The sequence below is a fragment of the Bidens hawaiensis genome, unplaced genomic scaffold, assembly GCF_021521415.1.
Source record: "Bidens hawaiensis isolate Kalapana, Puna unplaced genomic scaffold, B.hawaiensis_p1.1 tig00004748_1, whole genome shotgun sequence".
In the NCBI taxonomy this organism is placed as follows: domain Eukaryota; kingdom Viridiplantae; phylum Streptophyta; class Magnoliopsida; order Asterales; family Asteraceae; genus Bidens; species Bidens hawaiensis.
Window position 1 is genome coordinate 1,414,573 of NW_027491294.1, and position 14,364 is coordinate 1,428,936.

General features: G+C 33.4%; 1 non-coding gene across 1 annotated transcript; it reads left to right on the forward strand.

Annotated features, from left to right (window-relative positions):
- The first annotated feature begins 12,456 nt into the window (after positions 1-12,456).
- TRNAW-CCA (transfer RNA tryptophan (anticodon CCA)) lies at positions 12,457-12,530 on the forward strand. Its single transcript has one exon. It is a non-coding gene; the product is annotated as a tRNA-Trp (tRNA).
- Positions 12,531-14,364: the final 1,834 nt, after the last annotated feature.

Sequence of the window (14,364 nt, forward strand, 5' to 3'; positions counted from 1 at the left end):
ATTTAATATTGGTTTAGTTATATAAAAGCCCAAATAAAATAATATTATTTTTATATTAATTATCAATTTAGTACGAGTCCCTAATCGGTAACAAATTAACCGGTAATCCGATTTACAACCGAACCTCCTCGTTCAATGTTTTTCCAATATAGTTTCAACTAAAAGTTCAAGTTCATTAATATATTATTTATATTTTTTCAATTAGCTTTCAAGTCGGATTTGTTCGTTTCGTTCACAAGCTTTCTATATGTTGATCACTTATTAGTTTCTCAATTCGTCAATCGAGGTGAGTACTTTCATACCCCGTTTTCCATCTTTCGTTTTGGGGTGACATTTCATACTTATCAAACTAAATGATTTATTTACTTGAATCTGTAAACCCACAAACGTGATTGTATACTTAAATAATTGCTCGATTTGGTGTTCTATGCTTACATGTTTATGTGTTTATCGCTTTTGGATGGTGGAACTATAAATCCTAAACCATTTGGCAACCCCTCATGGCAAGGTATCGTTAACGTAATGCAATTGACGATAACTATAAAATCCTAGACTACTTGGCAACCCCTTGTAGCTAGGTGGTGCTAATGTGTTTAGCAATTGTCAATAAAATCCTAGACTATTTGGCATCCCCTTATAGCTAGGTGTCGCTAACTTGTTTAGCGATAACTATTTTATCCAGGTTTATAGCTTTTATTTATTGTTTTGTATACATGTTTTGTGACTTTTTATTACTATATACTTATATGCTCAAACTTATGAATTGCTCACCAACCTTTGTGTTGACAAACTTTATTTTATGAAATGTTACAGGTTTGACTTTTGTTGACTCGGGGACTTGACGAAAAACGTTACCAAGACTATTAGGGTATTAATAAAATGAACAATATGATTGCTACTTATTTTCAAATTTGTTTATATGAACGAGATGTGTTTGTTTATTGATTTATGAAATAAAATGAGTTGATTAAATATTGTCACGTTAAATAGTGTCATGTGTATTTGGGCAATCGGTTGCACCCCGGGATGTTCCGCCGCCTTTGGTCGGGGTGCGACAGATTGGTATCAGAGCCACAAGACTATAGGATAGGTGGTTAGACGTAGGGATGAGCGTTGGACAGTACCCGTATCCGTACCCGTACTTGTACCCATCTGTACTCGTACCAAAAAATCAATAAAAACACGTACCAATACTCGTACCAAATTTTTCGGTATGGTACGAGTACAGGTATTGGTACAGGTATTTTGGTACAATACCTGTTTTTATACCACTTTGCTTTTTTACTTCCAAACTTTCGACGATTTTGAAACCGGTACCGGTACAAGTAACAAACAACCTGAATTAGTCCGGGCATAGGTACTTGCACAGGTATGTGACGGGCACTAAATTAGTACATGTACCAAATTAGCCATCAATTTAATGATAATAGAGTATTGAAGAACCCTAACTCGGTCGCCGATTTTAATTGATTTGTTTGTTGGTTCGTGTCTTGGATGTTATATTATTTAATTTTGAAGAAACGTTTGATGATTGTTCAATAATAACATGGTTGGAGAATTTATTTTATATATTAAATATGAAGAATCTCAATTAAACCCTTATATAATCTAAATAGGTACAAAATACCAAATGTACCCGTACCGTACCCGTACTTGTACCCGATTGTACATGTACCAAAATTCAACAAAAATGAGTGCCAACACCCGTACCGAATATGCTAAATCGGTACGGGTACGTGTACGGGTACGGTACGAGTACAAGTACGGTTATTAGGGAAAAAATGCTCATCCCTAGTTAGACGTAACGACCTAGTATAGTCTTTACTTTAGGGTCCTTATACGTGTTGCCTATACGTGTTTACCCTACTTGATTGTTCATTACACTTGTTTATTTATATACTTATTTATTTTATCAAATCATAAATATACACATACACACACTTTCATATTACTCCAAGGTATCCTTACCTTAAAACGCAAAAACATTAGTTTTTATTGTGCTTTATGGATCACGAGCTTAACTTGGATCCCGTTGTTTCAAATCTCCTTAAAGATTGTCTCATATGAGATGGCCACTTTAAGTAGTCGAATACGAGCGTTCCGCTCGCCATCCTAATTTTTCAGTGTTAAAACAATAGAACCATGGTGGTACGTGGACTAGTGTTTGGACATGACGTTGTATTCCGATTTATTATTTTTGTTACAATCGTTATTTGAGTCGAAAACATGAAAAAGACGCGGTGGTACGTGCACATGTTTACACTCCAACAAGGTAGTTTTGTAAAAAAAATTTTAGTGTCGGAATATCAAGTCATGGTGGTACATGCGCGATTTTTCCACCATTAAATCTTAAAACATTATTATTACGTTTCAAAAATTTAAACCATTTTTTCTTTATTTTGTTATAAATTCTTATCACGAGTCTTCATTTATAAATGTTATAATTTTTCTTATTGTTAATAATTCTTTTATATCTCAATTCTATATGGTAAGTTTTACACCAATTTTCTCTTTTTGATTTCACACGGATTTTTTATTGCAAATTTCGTTCATTAAAATCTCTTCGTTATAAAAAAGAAAATAAATAAATATATGTATATATAGAGTTTGATCTATTCATAATGATTTTTAATATGCCATTTATTTTCATTAAGACGATTTACAAACGAAAATCTTATTATAAATTGCATCATATTAAGAAGGTTTTGTGATAAATTTCACCTCAACTTTTCAAGTAAATTTCCTATTATATAAATTTAACTTGTCTTTAAAGTCCTTGTACAAAAAAAAATCTTATAAAATTTTATTTTTATAACTATTCCGTTTATTTTGGACGATCACTTCAAAATTTTAATTATTTAAACATCTCACGACATTTTTAATTATACTACATTATATAATACACGTGGTAAAAATTTTCGCTACCCGAATTTATTTTCATAACAACTTTCATCATGTAATCTTTGGTTCATTATAAATTTTCGCAAATAAAAATTTATATCATACGACTTTCCGCGTTTTAAAATTTTTATGATAGTTTTGCCATGATCTTCCAAGAAAGTCACAAACTTATAGCTTGTAATCTTCTTGAAACTCTCATGCAAAACTTCATAGAAATTTTACTTTAAAGACCAAAAATCGTTTGCTTGTGATTTCTCGATTTACAATGCCGGTCATTTTAACTAATGCTTAACTAAGAAATATCGGATTATGATAAAAAAAAAACTTACCATAATATTTTCATTACACGATATTAAATAACGAACTTGGTAAAGAAAAATTCTCATTTTGCAACTTTGTATTCCCAAAACGACATTCATCATTCAATATTGAGATCTCATAACAAATTTTGACATTCAATTTACGTATTTTAAATTTCCTTATAAGCAAAATTTTTTTTTTATTGTAATCTCTATAAAAAAATGTGTGATTCACAAGTTCGGATCTCAAAAAATTATATTTGTATAATATATATATTTATATATATATTAACTTGTAATTTTAATTATCAAAATTTTCATGGATGCTTCAAACATTATTTATAAATTATGATATTTTCAATTTAATACCTATTGTTAGTAAAAAAAAAAAAATCTCCCTAGACGCAACCAAGTTTCCAAACACCCGTATTCTCTCTCAAACTACCGCCTCAAAAAAATCAAACCATCCTTCCACTACAAAAGCTTTCTGTCACACCCTCAAAATCCACTAACGGAGTTTTACCGTCAGAGGGTGTGAACTAACAGGATCGGAATCATTAGTTATAATCAAACCATAAGTAAAGTTTTCAAACCACGAAAACATTTAAGTGTAAATAAGTGCGGAAGCGTAAAATCATAAACCAAGTGTTGCGTCACGCAGGACGACTTAAAACCCAATTAATAACAGTTTAAAAACAAGTTTGCAAAAACGATAGAGTTCAGTGTAATGCATGTTCCTATACCGCGCGCCCGCCTCGGCTACCTGAGAATAACATACTAAAAGTGTCAACACGGGGTTGGTGAGTTCACAAGTTTATATAAATAAAGCGTTTGCGTTTGCGTTTACGTTTTGCGTTTGCGTTACCAGATAATGTTAAATCAATTATATATCGATAGGTAGCTAGCCTATACAAGTATTACTAAGTGTTCGACACAGAAGCTGACTGTTTATCAATTGCCTTGCCACCATGTCTATCCCAACCATGGAAAATGTGTTAGCCAAGATTACACCCACTCGACCTCCAGTCGAGTTTAGCGTTGGGTGGGGTTTGTCAAACCCAGTAATACTACTCAATAATGACTCGCTATTATACAAATACTAAACGGTTCGATGTTATGAAGGACTTTAGTTGTTTCGTTTGCCACTTAGCCTTTACAAGTGATATATAACTAAATAACAAAATCTAAAGCGTTTTGGAGTATGTTATCTCCCCCAAGTAAAAGCATTTAAAAGAGTAAAAGGGGAACGTGAAACTCACTGTTTGCGAAGAATTCAAAAACAAGTCAACCAAGAGATGCGCGTCACAGAAAATCCTCACTAGCGTTCTAAAACAAGAATGAGATTTTCTAAGTGTTGGAACTATTATTGAGTCTCTAGACTCGGCACATAATACCTATGCATAAGATACGTTTCGTGTTTCGTTTGTGAATTGTGTGTGACTCAACAAACACATTGGTGATACGCTACATGTGTGAACAACTACTTACGTGTCAAGTATTAATATTGTACATTACTAGCAATTATTCCCCACAAGGGCAATTTAGTCAAAATCATGGCAATTATCTAACAATAAGCACGTTTCATGTATCTTCACATAGTTCAGCAGCTAGTTTTATCAAGACAGATTTCTACTTGAAAGATTACTCTATTCAACAGATCATAACATATAAATTAATTCACCAAAAATCTTCACAAAAGCATACATGAGTTAGGTTTCCAGAACTATTTTTATTGTATTTTTATTCCACATAGATTTCTCACAATTACTAAAACATTACAGTAAACTCACAACAGTAAAAGTCAGGCGCAACGGAATGAGATTTGTTATTCCCGTTAAATGGTAATTCCAATTAATGCAAGACCAAATGGGTTAGGTTTTTAATTCAACATGTTAACTTCCAGAAGTGGAACCAACCCATTTGGTCTTGTAGTTTATGAGATATGGTAATTACAAAACAGCCTAACAGCAGACCTCACAATTCAGACTTGCACCTCAGTTTTGTAGAATAAAAAAAGTTAACTTTTACACGTCCAAAAATTACAAACTTGGACTTTATAGAAACTAGACTCAACCTAGTACACTGTAGTGTTAAAAGTTTCGACCAATTACATAATTAACATTCAGTTACAGTCATCTAAACATAAACTTAACAATCTGTCCAGTACCAGTTTACATTACAACTCAACATAATAACAATCTATGAACCATAATCCATGCATATAACACTCTAGTCACAATATTTACCAATCATGTATATCAATATCACATTACACACATAGTTAGGGTTTTTCTTGAAAGTTTAAAATCAAAGAACAATGATTAACAACAAAAATAACACACTTAGTTATCAATTTCATTAGCAAATCATCATCAAGCATATGATCAAACCCTAACTCATCTTAATCATCACTTTCAAGAGTCTAGGGTTTTGATTAACCCATTCAATATCAAAATTAAACACAAATAATGCATAGAGTAGTTGTTAATACCTTCCTAGCACCTTAATTCTTCAACCAAACTTGAAAAATCTTTGTATGTATGTGTGTGTAGTGCGACGGCAGCCAAGGGAGAAGGAGAGGGGGGGGGGGGGGATCGGGTTTGGGAGGGGGAGGGAAGGGGTTAGGGTTTTGTTATTATTTAATAATAATATGTTACACAAAAGTCTCTCCTCTTTTAGTTATTACTTTTCTAGCATAAAATAGCTTTTTGCATCTTGAGTTAATGTTCTACACATAATTATCAAATAACACATAAGCCTAACACATCATTATCAAATAATTATTGTTTTGATGTTTGTTGTTTATTCACCAATGGTTTGCGTCAACTCGTTTGCGTTTCGGTGCAATCCCGAAAGACTACATGTGTAGTGATTGTCAAGCATCATTTAAAACCCTAGTTTAAATGTAATGAGATGTGCGTTATAGTTCTAGTGATCTTAAGTTTGAATTGACGGAGTTTGGATTAACGGAGTTAACCTGAAATTGACGAGTGTCACACTTTCCCACGTACTCAAGTCTTTCCTCAATATGAACGAAATCCTAAACATCCAAAAGTAAACCCTCACCAAGATATACAAAAATCTACCCAACAAAACACGTAAGTCCAAGATATACAAAAATCTTCCCAACAAAATGCCCCAACTACCGACACTTCTACGCCATGAAAACCTATCAAACTCACTATCCAAATACTTCAAAGACACCGACAAACACACTCACGAATGCTTTGAACATATACAAACCAAAGTTTACCCAACTAAGACTCAAACCTTTCGACCCATACTATGTCGAGTCACAAACCATATCGCCACATCGTTTCCCATCCAACCATAGAGTTGATATCAAAATAGTAACCCGAACACTCCTTGCAAAATACATGTATAAACCAAATCTCAACCCAAGCTAGTCAAGGTCGACTTACCCAACCCATCAACTTACCCGAACTCAAATAAGTTGTCACACCCTCAAAATCCACTAACGGAGTTTTACCGTCAGAGGGTGTGAACTAACAGGATCGGATTCATTAGTTATAATCAAACCATAAAACAAAGTTTTCAAACCACGAAAACGTTTACGAGTAATTAAATGCGGAAGCGTAAAAACCATATAACAAATGTTGCGTCACGCAGAACGTCTTAAAACCCAAAGATAACAGTTTAAAAATGAGTTTGCATAAACAAAAGCGTTTCAAGCAATGCATGATCCTATACCGCGCGCCCGCCTCGACTACCTGAGAATAACATACTAAAAGTGTCAACACGGGGTTGGTGAGTTCACAAGTTTAAATAGATAAAGCGTTTGCGTTTTGCGTTTAGCGTTTTGCGTTTTGCGTTACCAGATAGTGTTAAATCGATTATATATCTATAGGTAGCTAGCCTATAAAGCAAGTATTACTAAGTGTTCGACACCGAAGCTGACTGTTTATCAAGTGCCTTGCCACCAGGTCATCCAGACCATGGTAATGTGTTAGCCAAAATTACACCCACTCGACCTCCAGTCGAGTTTAGCGTTGGGTGGGGTTTGTCAAACCCAGTAGTACTACTCAACAGTGACTCGCTATTTTCCAATACTAAACGGTTCGATGTGTAGGACTTCAATTGTTTCGTTTGCCACTTAGCCTTTACAAGTGATATATAATTTCATAACAAAATCTAAAAGCGTTTTCGGAGTATGTTATCTCCCCCAAGTGAAAAGCGTTTAAAAAGTTTAGAGGGGAAAGTGAAACTCACTGTTTGCGAAGAATTCCCAAAAACAAGTCACCAAGTGATGCGCGTCACAGAAAACTCTCTCTAGCGTTCTAAAACAACAAGGAGATTTTTTTAAGTGTCGGAACTATTATCGAGTCTCTAGACTCGGCACATAACACCTATGCACAAAATACGTTTCGTGTTTCGTTTGTGAATCGTGTGTGACTTTAACAAGCACATTTGTGATACGTTACATGTTGTGAATAACTATCTACGTGTCAAGTATTTATAGTGTACATATCTAGCAATTATTCCCCGCAAGGGCAATTTGGTCAAAACATAACAATTAACTGGCAACTAGCACTTTTCATGTATTTTCACAAAATTCAGCAGCTAACTTTACCGAGACAGAATTCTACTTGAAAGATTATTCTATTCAACAGATCATATCATCTCAATTAATTCACAAAAAATCATCACAAAAGCATACATGTGTTAGGTTTCCATAACATATTTTGTTGTATTTTTATTCCACCTATATTTCTCACAATGATCAAATTACTACAGCAAACTCACAACAGTCAAATTCATGCGCAAAAGAATGTTATTTGTTATTCCCGTTAAATGAAAAATCTAATTAATGCAAGACCAATTGGGTTAGGTTCTTAACTCAAAAAGTTAACTTCCAGAAGTGGAACCAACCCATTCGGTCTCGTAGTTCATGAGATATGATATTTATAAAACAACTTAACAGCAGGTCTCACAACTCAGATTTGCACTTCAGTTTTGTAAAATCATAAAGATTAACTTTTACTCGTCCAAAAATTAAAAACTTAGGCTTTATAGAAACTAGACTCATTATAGCACCTTGTAGTGTTAACAACCTCGACCAATTTCCACATTAACATTTAGTTACAGTTGTCTAATCATAACTTACAATCTGTCCAGTACCAGTTTTGACCTTTAATCACATTTAAATCGTTTGACCAACCAAAACACCTCCAAATTAGGCGTGGTTGGACTTTCTGAAAACTAGACTCAGAGTACTACCTTGTAGACTCATAATTAGCTCAGTTTGATTTTATATTCAACAAGTTACACATCGTTCAAGTTTAACAATCACTGCTGTCAAAACTCAGCAAGCATAAACAATCATCTAACGTGCATCCTAAGCATATGACATAACTCAAAACGTGTAATACACATAATTAATCATAGAAATCAGTAGTAACCCTCTAGGGTTTACAAACAATCAATGATTCATCAGTCTTTCACCGTTCAAAATCACATATGACTATCAATATCAATCACTAACACATAATCAATCATCCTCTAGCCATAATCAATCATAAAACACTTAATACATGATATTCAATAGTTAGGGTTTCATATTTATACCTTAAAAACGCATAAATAACCAAGGGAAACGTGAGAGGTGCTTAGAAATGAGTGTAGGATGCTCCGATTATGAAGAACAAGATCAAAACAAGATGATATGTGTGTGTGTTGTGGCTGCCGATCGCAAAGAGAGGGAGAGAGGGGCTGCCGTCGGGTAGAGAGAAAGAGAGAAGAGAGAGTTAGGGTTTATTGTTATTAATAATAATAACATGTTACATCTAGGTCCCTCAACTACTAATTATCACTTTTCTAGCTTAAATTAACTCGTTTGCATCTTGAGTTAGCGTTTGATACGATGTTATCACATAACACATAAGTCTAACACATAATTATCACATAATTATTGTTTTGACGTTTTTCGTTTATTCACCAATGGTTTGCGTCAATTCGTTTGCGTTTCGGTACAATCCCGAAAGACTACACATGTAGTAATTGTCAAGCGTCATTTAAAACCTTAGTTTAAATGTAATGAGATGTGCGTTATAGATCCAGTGATCCTAAGTTTGAATTGACGGAGTTGAGTTAACGGAGTTAACCTGAAATTGACGAGTGTCACATAAGCAAGCATCATCCTAATAGCCCAACCACTACTCACACAAATCATCCAAGCCTAACCCACTAAAAAGACCTAAACTCAACAAACCCCATCGATTCAACTCAAGAAAACTCAACTACCCAAGTCGACCTAAACACTCTCACTTAATACTAAGTTTCCAACACATTCACCGTACGAAGCCTAAGACCCACCCCTCCCTATGCATGCAAGCTTCGTTATTCCCCATTTTTTTATTTATATATATGCAACTAGTGTATGTATAACAACCTCATGTGTTCAAATAATCACTTTTAAGTTATAAACTCAAATAATAATAATAATAATGGTTTACGTATCATGCTCGTATTTTATGAAGCATTAATAAAATAAATATATATATGGTATTGTCATGACACAAAATTTGATTATGAGGATGGGCTTTCAAAGATTATTAAACGATTATATGGGTGATTTCAATATTTATAAATATTGTCATCTAAGGTGATAAATCTCATAAAGACTTTATAAATACGAGGTTTCAATTTGAATGTTGAATGCGGGATTTATTTAGTAACAAATTTCAACTTTCATCATCTTGCATAAACTCAATGATCATGACTTCATAAAACTTTTTGGGACGCATTTATAAATACCCTATATACTAAACTTTGTGCCATGAGTTTTGTTCAATAACGATTTACGCGAACTATTACCTCTTATTATCTCAAGCATCATTACTTTATATAAATTATTTTCGTCACAATAACTTTATGCACACAAAACCCTTTAACAATTTGGCTTACAAGATTTACAATTGATAATGATCAAAACGTTTCTTTAGTTACGCGTTACCGCGATACTATATTATTATTATATTCAAATTTTCTTGGAAACGAATGAACAGTTTTACTTAAAGACTTCATTTTTCAAATTTCATCCTATATGACACGCGATTTACATATTTCGACATTAATTCGAGTCACACAATTATTGCGATTTTCTTTTCATTTGATGAGATGTTTCGATGACAATATTATGCATGAGATTTCATTTTTGTGTTTCGAATTTTCGTGACCGAATGCAAATTATTCAATGACAATTTGTATAATACTTTCAAAATCTTAACTTCGCCAAAAATCTTGTTTATCTTTTAAACGATATTTTCTTGGCTATGTTATTTATATTTGAGCATTTATGTAAACACGATTCTATGCGTTGTTCTATATCATTTCATCTAACCTGTTAACGGCCTATGTGTGGCTGTCTACAAGTTTAGACGCTATTAGAAACCGTGATTATAATGACGATTATATAAATGGTTTCACCATAGTGGTCGTATTCACGTTTTATCACATTTCATCAATTATTTTGGTTGTTAATCAATACTATTTTATTCATATTGATGCACGTGTGCGTCACCCCAAATAAACTCACCTCATCCTCATGATATCACATTTCATGTAATCACATCCTCAAATACTTATAACCTCAAGTTTGTCCATGTATGAAACTCATCGTATGCTATTATTAAATGTAACGTTGTTTACCCCGACCTCATGAACTCACTTTTGGGTTTCTCATTTACACCTATTGGATTTTTCATTTTTCACTATTTGGATCCTCGTTTCCTTTATTGGATTTCTCATTCCCTTCTATCAGAGTTCCCATTATTAAAATTCAACAGATTTATGCACGTTTCAAATGTTTAAGATTTCAATATATATATATATATATATATATATATATATATATATATATGTCTTTTAAACCACACAATGGGACGAATCATGTGGACCCTACGATGATCTAAATAATTATGGGTGCACACTTAATTAATGAAATCCACGTATGAAGGCCATAGTAAGTACACTTGTGTGCGATAACTCAGACCCGAGGATGATGGTAGAAAAACAATGGAAATGCGAATCGTGATAAAGACATGGTGGATACGCCGCCGGTACATCCTATATATAAGTTCCTTTATTATGTTTCTCATTTGTAGAGTTTTTCGGGTCATCCAAGGAATTGACGTTATTCTTTTGCCAAAAAAATTTCCTTGCAATTATCATACTAAAGACAATATTAATTAATAATTATTTTTTCTTTAAGTTTATCTTAATTTCGGGATGAAATTTCCAAAAAGTTGGGGATACTGTGACATTCGTCAATTTCGGGTCTCGTTTTATATTCATTTTTGTAATCATTTTGTAACATGACGATTTTCACGTTTTATTTTAATAAATTATACATCGTAGTTGTGGTTAAGCTTGTAAACCCGAACCGGCATTTTATCAAATTATTGATGTTATAACTCTAGCGTGTGTGGAGTTTGTCAAATACAGTTACTTATAATTTATAAGCCCGGTTAAGTAAACATTAGGGACTAAAGTGGATTTCTTTAAAGTTATAAAAGTTTTAAATCATTATAAACTAAATACCAAACTTGAGGGGCCATTTTGAAAATATGCTATACATATATAAATATAAAAAACCTAACCCTAACATATTAACCCCACCCACACCCATCTTCTTCCTCCCTCTTTCCGGCGCCGATTTCCGGCTTCCGCCGCCGCCACCCCTGCCGGCCACCACCTTCGACACACCACCATCTCCGACCACTCTCTCTCCCACTCTGTTCCATAACCCCAACACAACCATTCTCATCCTCTCTCTCCGTTTTCGTTTTTTCCGGTGAGCTCGGGATTCCAGTGAGAAGCCGGCGACGGCACTTCGGCCATCGTCCTTCCTCTCACTCTCTCACTCTCGGCTCTCTCTCTCTCTCTCTTCTCTCTCCGCGTCTCTCTCTCTCCCACTCCCTCTCTGCCCCTCTCTCTCTCTCACCGTCATCTCTCTCTCATCGTCTCTCTCTCTCACGGACTCTCTCTCTCTCTCTGGTGGAAACAGTTTCTCCGACGATCTTTGTTCGGCTCCGACAATTGTTCTTGGCCAAGCATCGTTTATAAGTAATGAGATTTAGAGTTTGTTTATCTTGGTGTCTAATCCATATATATAAATAATCCATATATATATATATATGGATTATTTATTTTATTAATCTCGTAACTTATAATAAGGCTTATTATTATTATTATTAATGATATAATATTTATTATTATTATCTAATGTGATAAGAAAGCGTTCTTAGTTCAGTTCGGTAGAACGTGGGTCTCCAAAACCTGATGTCGTAGGTTCAAATTCTACAGAGCGTGATTCTGTTCTTGTTAGGTCTAATTAGAATTCAATAACTTCACTCATTTGAACAGCAACCTGAAGTGAACCTCCTGCGGATAAAAAATGGAGGGGAAAGTAGGGCTACTCACATTGATTTACAACCAAAAATCCTATCTTGAAAATGACATCTTCGTGAAATAGAGTCAACTGTGGCACAATTAGTTCAAATTCTTTCAGAAGCGAATGCTATGGAATATTCCATTCTTGTAGCAGCCACCGCTTCGGATCCTGCTCCTCTGCAATTTCTGGCTCGTGCAATCAATAAAAAAGACCTTTCTCGCTCGGCGCCTAAAGCGCACTATGCTCCGCTTCAACAAATGAGAGTTTTCGGTGGAACCGGTGAACCACGCGAGCCGCGTGGGACAGAGGGCTCGTAGTACCTGCTACCGCAGCTATCATTATTATTATGATTATTAAGTAATATTATTAAATTATATTATTGTAAATATTATCCACTTGTTTTATTAAACCGAAACCCATGTCGGGCCTAGTTGCCATTTAACGTCGCCGTCACTCGAGTTATATTTTTATCACTAATACTATCATTATTAAAATGTTATAAGTATTAGTTAATATTAATATGACACATATAATTATTATAATAATTATTATTATTTTTCAAGTTCATAAATCTATTAATAATGTATTCAACAACCAAAGTAATTATTGTTATATTTACTACTACTACTACTACTACTACTACTACTACTACTACTATTATTAGTTTTAACAACAATTCTCAGTTGGTAATATTATTATTATTATGTATTATTATCATCATTATTTTATATATATATATATATATATATATATATATATATATATATATATATATATATATATATATATATAACATATTCTAAAATCATTATTATCATTTCTATCTTTATCATTAATAATATTATTATAAGCTTTATTATCAATTCATTTTTATAAAAACCGAACCATTGATTTAAAACCCATATTGATTCTATTTAATATTGGTTTAGTTATATAAAAGCCCAAATAAAATAATATTATTTTTATATTAATTATCAATTTAGTACGAGTCCCTAATCATTAACAAATTAACCGGTAATCCGATTTACAACCGAACCTCCTCGTTCAATGTTTTTCCAATGTAGTTTCAACTAAAAGTTCAAGTTCATTAATATATTATTTATTCTTTTTCAATTAGCTTTAAAGTAGGATTTGTTCGTTTCGTTCACAAGCTTTCTTTATGTCGATCACTTATTAGTTTCTCAATTCCTCAATCGAGGTGAGTACTTTCATACCCCGTTTTCCATCTTTCGTTTTGGGGAGACATTTCATACTTATCAAACTAAATGATTTATTTACTTGAATCTTTAAACCCACAAACGTGATAGTATACTTTACTTAAATAATTACTCGATTTGGTGTTCTATGCTTACATGCTTATGTGTTTATCGCTTTTGGATGGTGGAACTATAAATCCTAGACCATTTGGCAACCCCTCATGGTAAGGTGTCGTTAATGTAATGCAATTAATGATAAATATAAAATCCTAGACTACTTGGCAACCTCTTGTAGCTAGGTGGTGCTAATGTGTTTAGCAATTGTCAATAAAATCCTAGACTATTTGACATCCCCTTATAGCTAGGTGTCGCTAACTTGTTTAGAGATAACTATTTTATCCAAGTTTATAGCTTTTATTTATTGTTTTGTATACATGTTTTGTGGCTTTTTATTACTATATACTTATATGCTCAAACTTATGAATTGCTCACCAACCTTTGTGTTGACAAACTTTATTTTATGAAATGTTACAGGTTTGACTTTTGTTGACACTGG